General features: G+C 34.1%; 1 long non-coding RNA gene across 3 annotated transcripts in view; it reads left to right on the top strand.

Annotated features, from left to right (window-relative positions):
- LOC145679691 (uncharacterized) overlaps positions 1 to 16,676 on the top strand; it is a 307,177-nt gene that overhangs the window by 182,553 nt on the left and 107,948 nt on the right. For all 3 annotated transcript variants that reach the window (XR_014130502.1, XR_014130501.1, XR_014130503.1), the window contains one exon: positions 10,992 to 11,100. This is a non-coding gene — a long non-coding RNA (uncharacterized LOC145679691). The remainder of the gene's footprint in view (positions 1 to 10,991; positions 11,101 to 16,676) is intronic.

Here is a 16,676-nt window from a genome sequence, read left to right on the forward strand (position 1 = left end):
GATTTATTCCGCTACGCACCACTGGTTATCATACATATATGTATATAGCAAAAGTTCATTTTTGCAGATTTCTTAAATCTACACTTTGAATTGCAAAAGTTCGATTTTGGGGGAAGTATGAAGTTAGTTCATGGTGACCCGTTACTGCCATAAAAACTTCGCAATTTTCCGAAAGCCAAAGATAACTTCGTTAAATACCAGTTACCGGTCGCATACTTTCCCTTTTTTCTTCCGGAAGTCGTCGAATTCAGTTCCAGGTAACAAAACGAGAGTAATACCCGGAGTTTGTACTTGCACTATACTCACGAATTCTCCTGCGGTTTTAGTGGGGACGCGGTGGCTCAGTGGTAGAGCGTTCACTTCCGGTGCTTGGGGTCCCTGGTTCAATCCCAGCTCGTGCCGTTCTGCATTCCACCATTTCATTCATTTCCCATAATCATCGTCTCCTTTAGCATAACCGTGGAACGTAAAACTTAAAGTTTCCATTTTTTCTTCTGCGGTTTTAATACTGTGTATCTGTTTTAGCCTAAGGCTATGGCGCGTTGCCACATTCTTTCCGCCCCCCCCCCTTCCCCACTACCGTCGCAGAGACCCTTGCATGGCCGGTTTCACTGCAAAAACACTGCTTTATCGGACCTGTCTGCATCTCGGACATCTGAAAGCGATTTTTAAAGTGGGATGCAGCACCATCAGAAATCACTGACACGGTTTGGGAAATTGTAGACACCTATTTTCACGTATTCAAACCTTTTTCTATAAAATATATTTTCGCTTTTCTTCGAGTATGTTTAGAATCTTGTCTATGACTATGAGTACATGAGCCGAATCGTGTGTTTTATCGTCGTTTATTACAACAAAACTGTCAATTGTTTCATATTTCGGTGATAACTCTGAATTTCACTTTGCAGATTATAACAGTCCAGTTTTCAACGAAGTCCACATGAAGTAAAATAGAATTTGTATCTTGAAATTTTATACGGTAGTTTTCGGTAGCAATTGATTCTCTTTGGATTTTCTTGATGTAGTCATGAATTACAGTTCTTACAGTTAAACCAGCAATGTACGATACGAAAACGGAAAGTGGCACAGTTTTTTTTTTTTTTTTTTTTAAACGAGATCATTATTCTCCCATATGGCATACGTAACCACTTTCATTTTCATCAGAATCAATAATTAAAGACACCACACTTATTTCTTCCACTCCGGGACATTCACCACATTCTTGAAGAAGACAGCGTAAGAAAACGTTTCGATTTTTTTAAAACTTTTTGTCATTTTTCGATCACTGTAATGACATCGCACTTAATTGAGACTGTCTGGAGCATTCCAAATCATACTGAGGTAATAGTTTAGACCTTTTATAGATCATCAGAATTCATTGGATGGCCATTTCAAGTAAACTTAAAATTTGTGTGTTTCGTAATCGTAATTTCCACCTCAGATTACTTCAGTTTAAGAAAACGGAGGAGTAGGGGGGGGCTCATTTTACTATTTCAGAGAGCCTCTTTGTTCAAAATAATAAAAAACCAGCCAAGAAAACCTTTTATTCTTCATTTAATGAATATGAACCACAAACATCATCAAATCATTGCACTTTTATTGTTCCCAGTGTTGCTAACTGTGACATCAAAATTAGCGAAACTTCGCTAACTTTAAAAGGCTGCAGTTAATCCATGAAGCATTGGTCGAGAATGATATTTGGTGTGTTTATTATTCAGGTAAAGTTGAACCATCTGACAAAATTTCAGAATTTTAAAAAATGGTGTTTTCGAGAAAATGGCGCCCAAAAATGGCGATTTTTGAAAATTTTACAATTTCTCGAATTTTTTGCGACAAAACGGTTGATCACAGAAGCGATACAAATTTTTTTTCGGAAAGCGGGTAACTAGGTCTTACCAACCGTGAAAACAGAATTTTAAAATTCGAACCGGAAGTGCTCGAAAAAAATTCGCAAACTTCGACTTTTCAGATAAATTGACATTCATTTGTTAATTTATGTACAAAAAGATACGCATGCGCAAACCAAACTATAATAAAATATAGTTTATTTATATCCCTATGTACATACCACAACAAGAATTATAACTCTACCTGTCTCCATAGCCGAATGGTGAGGCTCCGAAATTGACCATTTTCCATGTCTTCTACAATTCATAAATTGTACTCCCCGTCTTTGATGGCCCATTACTTGGCGGGAAAATTTTTTTCGACAAAACAAAAAAATATGGGTCTCTTAAAAACATGTCTAGTTGCTATAAAAAAAGTTTCAACAATATCTGAGATGGTGATGGTACATGCTCTGCCTGAATTGAAATGGAAGGCACCATAATGTTCTGTTGGGTGCTTTTATATTTTTTTCAGTTGTGTGTTTAAAATGAGAATCTAATAACTTTTACATCGAAAATTCATTATGTCCCAGTGCTAAGTGAAGTGGTATATATAGTATCGTTGGGACGTGGAAGAAAAACAAATCAGTTTATTCTAAAATTTCATTATTTCAATATTCTGTTCAGTATTTTTCGTATCAGTTATATGTGTATTAGTGTGTAATATGAAGGTGAAATGAGCCTAATAGTCAATCTCTTTTTCTTTTCTAATAGAAGTTTCAAAATATACTGAAATGTTTCGAGTTTTATATTAAAAGCTGCAAAGGTATAACAATAAATTGTTATAAACAAAAGGTTACTTGATACTTTCATACATATCCGAACCAACACATATTTTTAATATGCGTGCTTATATGTTGGGTGGTTGTGCTTGTGCGCGTAATAATAGGTGGATAGTAGTAGTTGGCCGGCGAGGGGCTATCCAAAATTATCATTTATTACTATGATTTGGCATAAAATCATTACTTTTCAATATAATGTTTAGAAGATAATGTTTTAATGCTTAAATAAGAAAACTAAGCTTACAATATAACCGACTATTCAAAATGATCTTAGTTTTAATGAAAGAAATATAGTTTTCTACGTCTGCGTAAAAAACTGGTTTTCTACATGACGTATATTACTAGTAAATTACTCGTAATTTATGTAAAATACGTAACAAGTAAATTACCTTGCCAACCCTGCTTATACTGTTTTGGCATTAGTTGTAGTTGAGCTGTAGTCGCCTAGTCTAGAGTAGATGGATAGTGAAACGTAGTGAACAAAGCTTAATTTGGAATAATCAAGGTGAAACAGTAGTACAAAATAAAAAATGTGAAACATAACAGTGCTCATTGTGTACTTTGAAAGACAAAGCAGTTGGTTGGTTAATCGGAGATTATCGCAGCGGCGAATCCAGGGGGAGATCGGGGCCATTGTCTCCCCTTAAAATAGAATATATATATATTGTAATGCACTCTTACCTTGATTTAACTTCGAACGACCGCGCCCCCAAACATTCAGCCTGGATCCGCCCCTGGTTTAGCGATTCTCTTTTCAGACCTACAAGTTTGAATTTTAATGCTCTGCAATTCCTGGTAGCAATCAATCGATAACTTCGAAATTAAACACTGTAAGATAATAAACATATAATTATATTACAATGAAATTTGCCTATGATATTTTGTATTTATAAAAAATCTGTGTCGAAATATTCTCATTAGCTCATTAATCACTAAAAGTGAGTGTAATTTCCGTAGACAAGAAGGAAACATATGATACTGTTGCCCCGTTATTAGATATGGACCATTATTGCAAATTATGTTGGTAAATTTGTGGAGATTTAAAACTTATTGCTGTATTACTAGGATTACAGAGTAATTTAGAAAAATCCTGTTGTTTTCGTTGATTATGAAACAGGGCAATAGAAAAACGTATCCACAAGAACAAAAGAACATCACAAGTTAAGTGTGTTCCTTTAGAAAATTCGTATGAAATACTCATCTACACAGTGTACATATATAACATTAAGCCCAATGAAAAGAAAATCGTTAAAGTTACGAGCAGCTCGTCTAAAAATTCGCCTATAGTCTTCCCTGAGAGCTTAGTAGCTGTCACTGACGAAGGGAAAGAAAAGTTCCATCATAGTATTCAGAAAATGTAGTACAGGCATCAAGCTAGACGGAATCCTCAGATGATGAGCGATTACTGCTGGATTTTAGTTAGAGAAAGCGAAACACAACTGTAAATAGAGAAAAAGAGAACTGTAAGTTTAAAAAAGTCTGTCATTTTTACACTACTTGATATATTAGCTGCATATATTGGTTTAGTACCACTACAGACATTAATTCTAAGATTTTTCTATAATTATAAAAATACAACTCATAACATAGCTTCATGAACTAACTTAATAAAAATTGAAATATTGATCAAAACTGTAATTTAAAACTAATTTTTTTTAGTATATTAAATTAAGTTTTAGTTACTGTCAAAACTAGAGATATTAAGTTATATTCAAGTCAAGGACTAATTTTGCGAAAGTGACATTAGTTTATTAATTTTGTGTTGTCATATTTGCAAAACGAGTACATTTTCAAATCAAATTCAGTAGTTAAATATATATCAGTAACATAGTTAAAATTGTGTTTCAACAAAATTAATTAATTATGTAGTTTTCGCTAAGAATCCAACTAGAATCTGCCACAAAAAACGTTACGTGTCAGGTACTTTTTTTGTGTCATTTTCGTGTTCAGGAAGGTCGATTTAGTTAAAACGATCTATTTTCCTCCATGTGACAGACCAAAAGTTTAAATTTGTTGACTAGTGTAGTTAGTAACAACCTCTTGAGGTACGTCAAATCAATAAAGATTAAAATTTTATAGCTACAAGTTAAGGACAGAAAATTTATACGAAATATGGTTTGAGTCAATATATCTTTGCACGTGTATATTCTAGTTCAGCGTTTTTCAACTTTTTTTTTATCCTTTGGGGCGCACCAAGTATGTTCCAAACTTTTGCGACACCTCTGCATGTGATTTTTTTTTCTAGATGCAAACTCATAAAAATACATACAATACATTTTTTAAAATTATTTTGGAACGACTGAGATACCAATCTCACGAGCAAATTATGTACGACTCTCGAGTAGAAACATAATAACATAAAAGAAACTTAAGACTCTTAAGCAGGAATGTGAGAAAGAAATATTACCATAAAAAATATAAGAAGACATCAAACTTAAAATCTCGCGATACACCAATGTGTCGCGACACAGCGGTTGAGAAATGCTGTTTTAGTTTATAATTGCTGGATTAGTAAAGAATAAAATGAATGATAAAGACGTCAATACTTAAAGAGTATAGATGAGTAATGGTGACGTCTGCCGTACTGTCCCAAATGTATTGAACTTAAGTTTTCAATGATGCAACGGAATTCCTTGACCTAAGTTAAAGCATAGCGAATAGAAGAAAGTTTGAATTCTATTCGCTATGGTTAAAGTTTGAAAGTTCAATTTGAACTTTCGTTTACGTGAACATTCTTTTGAACTTCATTCATACATACGGTCGTTAATCGTATGAAATGAACTTCTGAACAGTTAGTACTTGGCTCGAGTCAAGTTTTTATTATATCATTTTCATTAATATGCGTATCCTAGGGGAGAAGGACACCCTTATATATACATACACATTAAACAAACCCTTATATTATACATTACATACACCCTTACATTACATCCTTACACCCTTATGTTATACATTACATAATTATACATTAAAAGTATACACCGAAAACTGAGTATCTCGCGAGCCTATCATAATGCTCTTATAAACCTCTTATAAAAGGAGATCAATTACCCCAATGTGTCCGTGAGTTTTTCTTCTAGGGGTATAATGGAACATTTTCTATGATATTTTCAACGTTGTCTGTTTCATCATCACGGGAGAACGTATGAGCCATTTGAAATGAGTTTTTAAACATACTTAACTTGACTAGAGCTTTAATTAAAGGAGAGTCAAATCTATTCTAAGTGATCAAGCATTTGCCGCTCGACCATCTCCAAAAAAAATCTAATTTTTTCATGAATGTTTATCCTATATCATGGTACTTCAAAACCACAACTAATTATTTTTTTTACAACATCCCATGGCGACGCAACGGCTGCCATCATTTTCCACTTTTTCGATTTTAGGCGTTTACGTTGTTTTGAATATCTCACCATCAGCATGCATTTGTCGTAACAAATTGAGAATTGCTGGACGTCTCCAACTCGTGCAGAGCTAAAACTTTGATCTCTTAACATTTTTGCCTAAAACCACTTGAACGGGGTGAAATCAGGGTCTGCAGTAGCAACATTTTTGGACATTGAAAACATGTTTGGGAAGAGGAAATAACTTACGTATAGGTCTGAATTTGTGTGTGCATGTAGTCCGGGGTCATAAGTTAATATACAAAAATTTACAGACCTGCAGCTGCTCCCAAAGGGCTGAAAAAATATCGTAAAGTTGGGGAATTATGCCAATTTAGCATATTTCATTGTCCAATATCTCCAAAGGACCTGGATAAAAAAAATCTGAAATTTTGGGAATAGTTAGTTCTTTAGTATACTATAACACACATCAAAGTGCATTTTGTGTTTTTGAGTAGAAGGGGGTCAAAGTACTAAGTAATGACGTCATACTCTTACGGAGGTGTTTTGTTCATAAAATCTACTGGAAATTTGTCAGTATTTACAGCGAGTAAGTGTTCACTGACTTGAGAATGTAAATCAAAAGTAAGGACAACAGTCTCCTGCATGAGTTGACAGTTAAAACAAGAATAATTGTGATTAAGTAGCATTGATATAGCAAGCAGCAAGAGCAAGGAATACTTATGGACTTTTTTTTTTTTTTTTTTTTTTGGTCAAGGGTGCATTTTGACTTTCCTCTCCTGCTGATAGCGGCATTCTTCACCAGTGCTGCTGTGGGTCTGATAAAACAGTGTTACAACTAGAGGAAAGAAACGAGCTTCAGCCCTTTGAGAGCAGCTACAGGCCTGTAAATTTTTATGTATTAAGTTATGACCCCGGACTACATGCATTCATAAATTCAGACCTATACGTAAGTTGTTTCCTCTTCCCAAACATGTTTTCAATGTCCAAAAATGTTGCTACTGCAGACCCTGATTTCACCCCTTCAAGTGGTTTTAGGCAAAAATGTTAAGAGATCAAAGTTTTAGCTCTGCACGAGTTGGAGACGTCCAGCAATTTTCAATTTGTTAGGACAAATATATGCTAAGATATTCAAAACAACGTAAATGCCTAAAATCGAAAAAACGCAAAATGGTGGCAGCCGTTGCGTCGCCATGGGATGTTGTAAAAATAATTAATTGTGGTTTTGAAGTACCCTGATATAGGATAAACATTCATGAAAAAATTAGATTATTTTTGAAAAGGTCGAGCGGCAATTTTTGTTTTTTCTCGATCACTTTGCATGGATTGACCCAGGGGGAGTTCAATATGAACACCGAATATTGAGAATCTTATGAGCTTCTTCTATAAGGGAGATGAAATTCAGTGTATAAAGTCCTTATTAATAAGTGGTCATGTACCCCAGTGTTTTCGAAAATTTAACTTCTAAAGATGGTTAGTGGAAATTTTCTAAAACAGTTTAATTTCATTTTGTATTCATAAAATGACCGAAGTGAAGAACCATTTAAAATGAATTTTTGAAGATGAAAATGAAATATTTCAGTTTAACGTCCCACGATTGCAGTTTAGGTTAAGGGAGAGGATGATTAAGGAAAATGAATAATGATGGAATAATTTGGTGGAATTATAAAGTGGGAGGAAATGGAAATACCCCGAGAATATACACTGACACGATGTTTCCCGCCACAAACTCAGTTGGGAGGGGGTCGAACCAAGGACACCACTCTACCACTAAGTCATCGTGTCCTTCAGTTTTTGAAGATAATTAGCTTGACTCAATCTGTTTTGCTTATCAATTCATTTTCATTGAAAAAAGTTTTCTAAGGTGGAAAGGAGTTAGTTTTGCTCAAAAAATAATTGCTATACCATATGAAATGTATTTTTGAATAAAGTTAGCAGTAATATCGAGCTGAGTTTTTAAATATTATTTTGATTTAAACACACATCATAAGATAAGGAAAAGATGTTCAAATATTCCTTTCAAATATTTTCCATAAAACTATACTTCCTATGAGAAGAACGAGCATATTAGCTATTATTATTATTATTATTATTATTATTATTATTATTATTATTATTATTATTATTATTATTATTATTATTATTATTATTATTAACAGAGATGCCCGTTTTTCGCACTATTAAAATAAGGTTTACTGAATTCAAAATCGAAAATCTTAATATCTGCTAATCTTCCCCTTTAAAAAAGGAATTTTCAAAAATACGGTAACGCGTGCTCTCGGTCATTTTCAATGAAGGTCGAATTTTATATCTCTAACTCAAGCAAATTCTTATATTCTACATTTTCGGAATGAAGAATCGGAAATTCTAATTAAAAAAACTGCCTCATTTCTCCACTGTAGGAGTGAAGTATTCGAAAACACTGAAACCTGTTTTTAGGTACTTATAATAAAGAGTTTATATGCCAAGTTTTACTTTCCAAACTCAAAGATTCTTGAGATGCTCTATTATGCACAAGAAAAAATGAATTCTTTTTTTTTTTTATCTCTTTTGATATATATTCACATTAAAAAATATACCGGTATATTTGCTTATCGTTGGACGTTGATCAGTGAGAGACACCTTTTAATTTTTTATATAATAAGGTAGAGCATAGATGTAAGTAAATGAATTTAATAGAAATTGTTTTTTTTTTTTTTTTTTTTTACCCCTTTTGATACCAGAATTTTTGAAAATGCTGGAACATGTCTCCAGTTGTTTTGGCGTTACTCGAGCAGATGGTTCTATCAAATGTTGACACATTTCTTACATTTTCAAGTTAGGTTAGAACTTTATAGTTTTAGCAGAGTATGCACTAAATGAGGAGCACCATTACTACTTGCAGATTGACTTCAGAAGGGCTCAGTATCAATACAGTATCGGCATATGGCATAAAACGTACAGTGCATAAAACACGAAGCAACTTGTGCTAGATGGCCACTACAAGAAAGAACGAATTCTATTTAACCGAGTCAGGGCAGGAGGGCAGCAGGGAAATCCGAGCGGTAGCGACGGGGTGTGTCCGTAGGAAGAAGGTGCGTCAGCGACGGCGGTTATATGCATAAACGAGGATACTGGAAGAGCACACTTACACATATAATACTTTCACAATACTCAAAATTTATTTCAATATGTTATGCACTGACAGTAATTACTTATATTCACACTCTCATTCCTTCACGAATAATGTCCCACGTCGTATTTTACCTATAATTTTCTATTTGGTAGAACCGTCTGCTCGAGTGAAAATCCGTTCTTTTTAATGAGGAGTGTATATATGTATACCTAATTTCATCTTCCTCAGTTCAGGGATTCATAAGATACGATACTCTGTTCTCGGCGAAAAGAAAAAAAAATTCGCCATTCCTTAGCACACGTATATCAAACAATTCCTTGCTTTCTTAATAGATAGTTTTCTATCAAGATCTCATGTTTAGAGATATATTAGTATGATCTTGGTGTTAATGAGTGAGTTACTTTTACTCTTTAATATAATACAGTAAAACCTGTGTTCAGTGGACCCTTTATTAAACGGAAACTTGTATTAAACGGAAATATTTCATGGTCCCATGAATTTACTGGCAAAAATCGTGTTAAATTCCCTTCATTAAGCGGAAATTGTATTATGCGGACAACGGAAATCAAAATAAACCTCTTAACGGAAAACTTCAAGTTTCGGAGTGCAACATTTAGAAAGACTTTAGATACCCTACGAGATATTAAATATATTTTTACCAAAACAGACAGTGATTTGCGAACTGAAGATATGGATGGATATACATACTACAAACACGATGGATATACATGTTCTAATTCTGTACCTGAGAGCATGAAGTGCGTAAGTCACTAATCCTTGTTTTCCAGAAAACAGACACGCAAAAAAAAAAAAAAAAAAAAAAAAAAAAGCACTTACTTAGGCGTTTGACCAAGATTTGCTGATTTAATTTGAAACATATAGTTTATAATGTTTTGCTTAGTTTCTGCAAAATGATATTACTGATCGTTAGATATCAACAGGTTTGGTATACGTAAAGCTAATTTTATGCAAAAATATTTTTTTCAAAAAAGTGTGGGATTTACTACAATTTTGCTCGAAAATAATATCACTAACTTGGGCATGATAGAGAAAATTCTATAACCTAATTAAAAATACATAAACATAACGTAGTCATTGGATGAGTCAGTGTGATGAGAACAGAAATATGCGATTTCTAATGGCCTTTCTTATTAAAATGTACCATAAAGCAGTGATACGTAAGATCCAGGAACTATTACAGTATGACAGAAACCAATAAAAATAAGTGCAGTACTACAATCAATGGATAATGATTATTGATTCCTTTTGTCCTATTGAAAACATGTCATATTTCAAACATCATTGTCATGTTCAAAAGATCATTGATTTCTCAGTGACAGTGAAATTTTTGGTAGGCATACGTTCGACCGTTTTCGAAAGTATAGCTTATATGCATCTTTATACCTAATTACATCTCTCAATAAAAGTAAATATAGGCCTATGCTGAACTATAAATAAATTAGATGGGTACATTCCGTATACCCTCCTGTATAGGTTTTTAGTGTTAGTTTTTCTTAAAATACTTTATCATTACTAGCGAATCTTAGGCCTATTCGATACGGAAATATTTTTCGGAAGATTTCTTGTAAGGAAATCTTATCCCTACCCTATTTTATAGATGATTCCATTGAGCGATTTAAAAATAATGTATATCTTTCAGTGCACTGATGGATATATATATATATATATATATATTTGGTGCACCCACATGGAGAACCTGCTGGGTTCAGATCCCACCTGAAAACTCATATATCACAAAGATTTTATGTTACATGTTGTCTTCTTTTCTTTAAAAAATAATCTAATTCTATATTTTTTCTTAGAATAATATGACAGAACTTAACAATTACATATCTTTTCTTAGGTGTAGAATTACATCGGATCGATCGTACATAGATGTAGTGTCTTATAGTATTGGACCCACCTTTCCAAACTTTGGGCTCATCCAACAAAATTTTCTAGATGCGCGCTTGGTAAGTATGCCAAATATTCTATCACGATTCGTTCGCATGATCATTTCTATTAAGACTTGTAATAATCTTGTAGAAAAATGAATCACATTCGCTCACTCTTGATTGTTTGCATCAGATTTTGAGGTGATTGAATGTGCAATGTTTCTCTATTAGGAGTCCAAATTAGGATTCTAGTAGCTCTTTTATTTTTCGTGGTTTGGTTGACTTCATGAAGTGTCCTGTCCTCCTCATTTGTATAGTGACTAGTGTATGTCTTTAGTAGACAAGCCGCGGGTTCAATTCCAGGTTGGAGAGAATCAAACACATTACAGTATTCTCCTTTTTAAACCGTAAATCTCGTCCTATATAGCTTAATCTCTGACAGAGAACGTAAATACAAAACAAACAGTCATGAAGTGTCTTGAGACAACAACGCAAAATTACTTTGACAAAACGTTCGCAATTAAAGGTGCCCCTGCAACTATCATAATAATTTGACACATTGCATGCTTCGTGTATACTGTTAACAGTTCACAAAACAGCATACCTAGCAATTCAAAAGATAACAGACGTTTGGAGTCTAATACAGATTCCATTTACTAGTTAGTATAGGGTTGCCAGATTTTGTAAACGAAAAACCGGGACACCGATCCCAGGCTATATATAACATCAGGGTTCCTACTCATTTGGTTAGAATCAATTAGTCTTTTCCAGGTTACTACTCACAATTTTCCAGTTCATCCTATACACAGTTAACATGAATGACGTAACTACGAAGGGGGGGATTGGGAGGGCGCAAAATTGAGCAAATGTTTGGGGGAGCGGTTTTTTTTTTTTTTTTTTTTTTTTTTTTGTCGGGGGTTGCTAAGGCTAGTTCTTGCCCCGGGCGACAACTAGCGTATTTATTTTGCTGCACAATGGATGCATAAAGAATGTGAAAAGGTAACACAAGAAGAGCTGCCTGGCGTCCCTTATTCTAAATTCCAATTTTTTGTGTTTAACAAGCAAATTACGACACGCCCTCCCATTTATGATTGAAGAGATACTTTTTTCTTTGTTGTGTCAACGCCTGATTCAAAAACATTACCCTAAAAGAAATACAAATTTAGCATTTAGCAAGAAAAAAATACGTTTAAGCTAAATTCAGAACGATAAACAGAAAGTAAATGTCTTTAAAGAGTTACGCAGACTCTCCAAAAGTTTTAGATGAGAAATCCTAAACGGCGTGACAAACATCTTGGCATTTAAAGGCGGTGCTCCAAGTTCCCTTTAAATGCTGTCAACAAATGAGAGGCCAGCGGTATTGCCACGTTTATTTTGTACACATCCACGTCTATCCCCTGTCACCTGATCACGCTTTAGTTTGTCTGCTTAGCCATAGCTACACCCTTTACCATTTGGAACGCCGCGCCAGAGCTTGCGTTTTATTCGTTTAGCTGAAATGCCAAGATGTTTGTCACAGGCTTTAGTTACTGCAGGCTAATTTTTTTCTTAATCTGCAGAACGAAAACCAGGACAAACAGGCATCCCGAAAGCCTTTTTCGGGACAATTAATTCTTTCATTGAAAACTGGGACTGTCCCGGAAAACCGGGACATCTGGCAACCCTACCTTAGTATATTGTCGTCAAGATGAGTCTGTAAAAAGTGAATGGCATACAATAAAATTCGTGAAAATCATAGTAAGTAATTCGATTTGACTTCAGGAAACTGAAAGTTGTTTTATAATATTAAAGAATATAAATTATTTAAAGGAGTGCTTTAGCTCAAAATAGTCTCAGTGCATTAGCTATAGTATCGACTGAGAAAAAAAATGTAAAAACTAAATTTCAGAAGAGTTATTAACAGGTTGATTGCCCAGAAGAACATGAGAAGTAATTTCATATACGAATGAATTGGAACATTTGTTTGTAAATTGGTACTTCTCATTATGTAAATATATATATGTATATATAGTTACTTTCGTTGATTATTTATAGTTTTTATTTAGAATATTGAAAGAATTCTAGAATTAGAATTTTCTAACAGTTGTGAGCTACCGAAAAATTATGTCACGAGACGCCACTGTCTTATACATAATGTTTTATTATTTGATTACTAAGCCAACGTGTACTTACGCATTTTAAATATAAAATTTATGAGCCAAAAAAGCTTTCCTTTGCATAAAATCAGATGAAGCTAAATTGTAATAACAGGACTTACTTTATTTTAGCATTAAATACATTTTGGACATACTACATTATATATTTGGTTTATTGCGTCATCAACCCAATATTGCAAATACAACCAATCATCCATTGCAGACCTCCGAAAGATACACAAAGTTGGTGTTAACTCATTTTCGCCAAATTTTGACTTACGTACTTCATGCTCTCAGGTACAGAATTGAGAATTATACGGAAAGTCTGAAAGCAGAATATGAGGTGAAGGAAGCAGAGAAATAAGACATTGAGTTCGAAGAAAAGTGTAGGCTAAAGATTTATTAAGATGCTGTCAAAAGTTTAAAGGAATTGCAAAGGAACACATTTTGCAAAGTTACCAGATCCTAATGCCAAGCTTTAAAAAAAAAAAAAAAAAAAAAAAAAAAAAAAAAAAAAAAGACTCTCGCTAGTTCTCTGAAAATCTTCAACGATATGAGTGTTGTACCTTGTGACAAGGGCGAGTACATTCGGCGTAAGTGTGATCGTATTGTAAGTGCCAATCCAGATTTGGGAAAATTGAAGGAAATCGCTAGTGTTATGGAAGGTGATGCTGATACAACTGTTGACAGTGACATGGATCCTTCCCAAATTACATGTTTCAAGTATGTTCCAGTGACATCTGTAGATGTGGAAAGATCGTTTTCACATCTAAAGTGAATTCTTTCTGACAGGAGACAAAGTCTTTCCTTTGAAAATCTTAAAAAGATGTTAATAATTTCAGAGAACAAACGTATTAAAAACCTTTCGTAAGTGAAAATAAAGTGCTAGTGTAGTGTAAAATGACTTCACTTTAGTATTTTTTGTGCTTTGAATGTTTGTGCTAATGTAACCCGCGTGTGAATAAAATGTGATAGTGTATTTGTTATTGTTTCATTGGTACTACTGAAGACTGGCGAGTGAATTGTTAGGTGTCGTCCCTTCACGGGTTGTGCAAGTTTTCAGAACTTTAAGTGGTAAGTACAAAGTGCAAAATAAAACATTTTATTCGATTAGTAAACGAATTACAGCCTATTATAGCTTTTACATATTTTAGTATCTATTCCCCCCCCCCAAAGTTCGTGATTGCTTGTTTATTTTATTTTGCCATTTTACCTACCATTTTTGGGTGTTTATTTTGGAATTTTGACAGGCATTTTCGGGCTTTTATTTCGCCATTAATTCCGGGCTTTACTGATCACAAAACGAAAGTTACATTCTCCATTGACTTATGTAGAGAGGCAAGATGGCTCAGTGGTAGAGTGCTTACCTCTAGTTTATGGGGTCCGTGGTTTGATCCCCGGCCCAGTAAGTTTGTGATGGAGAACATCGTATCCTTGGGTTTTCTCGGGGTACTCCAATTTCCTCCCACATTCTCATTCCACGAAATCTTCCATCATCATTCACTTATCTTAATCATCCATCTCCTTTACCTAAACAGCATAGTCATGGGACGTTGAACTGAACGATTTTCCCATTGACTTACGCGGATTTTATAGTTGTGACGAAGGTACACACATTCAGTGGAATACAGGATGGGCCACAAAGGTTTTACAATTTAAATAGATATGCTGATTAGAATATTACTATTGAATATAAGTTACATATAAACAGATATTTGACAATTTAATGGAAATATCTGGATCTGAAAACACGATCGTGGTGCCCATATATCCAAATCTAGACGCAGTAAGATATTGAAATAAATTACCAGTGAGTACATGATTGTTTTTATTGAGGCTACCAAAGTTGCAATAGCAGAAACCAATATATAGAAGACACATATGCAACAGGGTTAATTTTTTGGTTATTCTTCCCACGCAGGATCTACAACGCACAGACAAGCGAAGCAGATGAAAACATGCTAATTACTATAACAATGCATGACGTCACGTATGAAAACCGATGGCAGCGCCAATTCCTTGTGACTCATGACAATTGAACGTTGATTGATTCTTTCACCGTTCAGATTATCAAAACGGACCTACACATCGCATATAATAAAATGTTTGTCTGTATACCTATATATGACTTATCCGTGTTTGAGACTTCCTTTGCACTACCGCAACGGATCCATGAACTTCCATTCGAGCAGTCACACTCAATCGTATCTTCAGAACTCAAAGCTGTAATGATAGAAGAAAAGTAAGAAAAAGTAAACGAACAAAAGAAAAGCATGCTGATAATTTCACACTATGTGTGTTAACATGCATAATAACTTACATGATATATAAATCGTATTTCTTAATCTTTAGTAAATTCCCATTTGCGTAAAGTTATTTTTGTGGCCCACCCTGTATATTTCATTTTCGGTACATAATTTGGGCTTTTTCAGAAAGTTATGTTAAAGCTGTTGGAGTGGAAGGGTATTTGAGTAATGTTAAGGTTGTGTGGCTAAATCAGTGCTATTCATCTTGTGCCACTAGATATAGTTTCGTGAGCAGGATTAGCTAAGAATATGAAGCCGAGAGTTAGTATGCTACCAGATCAGACTAAGTTATTGTGATATAGCATTTCATATCGAACGTAAGTGGTCCTGATTTGATGTGATTTGATTTAATTTTGAGTTTAGCGTCCCGTTCAGCAGCGAAGCTGTATGAGACGTAGACCTACAGTTTAACGTGGGATCCGAATCATATCAGCTCCAGCTGGGAATCGAACCCGGAACTCCCATGCCAAAGGAGCGTACACTAACCGCTTGACCACCAGGTAAGGTAGCTCATTAGAAGTTCTGTTACACTCACTTTAGTAATCGTATATGACTCATTTGTAGTAACGAAAGTTCAAATTGAATTAATAAATTATCTTCATACCTACCATTATTGGAGCCCGTGTAATATGCTTTTGTGGTTACAGTTCGTACGTAAAGGAATTTTATTTGACTTCTCTTTATTATTATTATTATTATTATTATTATTATTATTATTATTATTATTATTATTATTATTATTATTATTATTATTATTATTATTATTATTATTATTATATTATTATTATTATTATTATTATTATTATTATTATTATTATTATTATTATTATTATTATTATTATTATTATTATTATTATTATTATTATTATTATTATTAAAGAGGTTCATAAAATTGTGAGGAGGAGTAGGCGCCTACTTCGTTACGTTGAAATTGAAAAGCAGGAAAAAGAGAAATTGTATGTGGTTGGTTTTCAAGCGAGTGGCGGCGACCAACCTCGAAGCGCTACGATTTGTCCTCCATTGTGCCAGAAAATAGCGTGAAGAAACCGCATCGAGAATCAACGAACCATGGGCAGGCAACTGTTTTAATTACAACTGTTGGGTGGGTGCTGGCTGGGGGGTAGAATGGTGTTAGTGTTGGTGGGAGGACTGACGCTGCACAAATTTCCCTTCACACACACACACACACACAAGAGAGAAAGAAAATCAAATG

This window comes from Thermobia domestica, chromosome 2, assembly GCF_964235325.1.
Source record: "Thermobia domestica chromosome 2, izTheDome1.hap1.1, whole genome shotgun sequence".
Lineage (NCBI taxonomy): Eukaryota > Metazoa > Arthropoda > Insecta > Zygentoma > Lepismatidae > Thermobia > Thermobia domestica.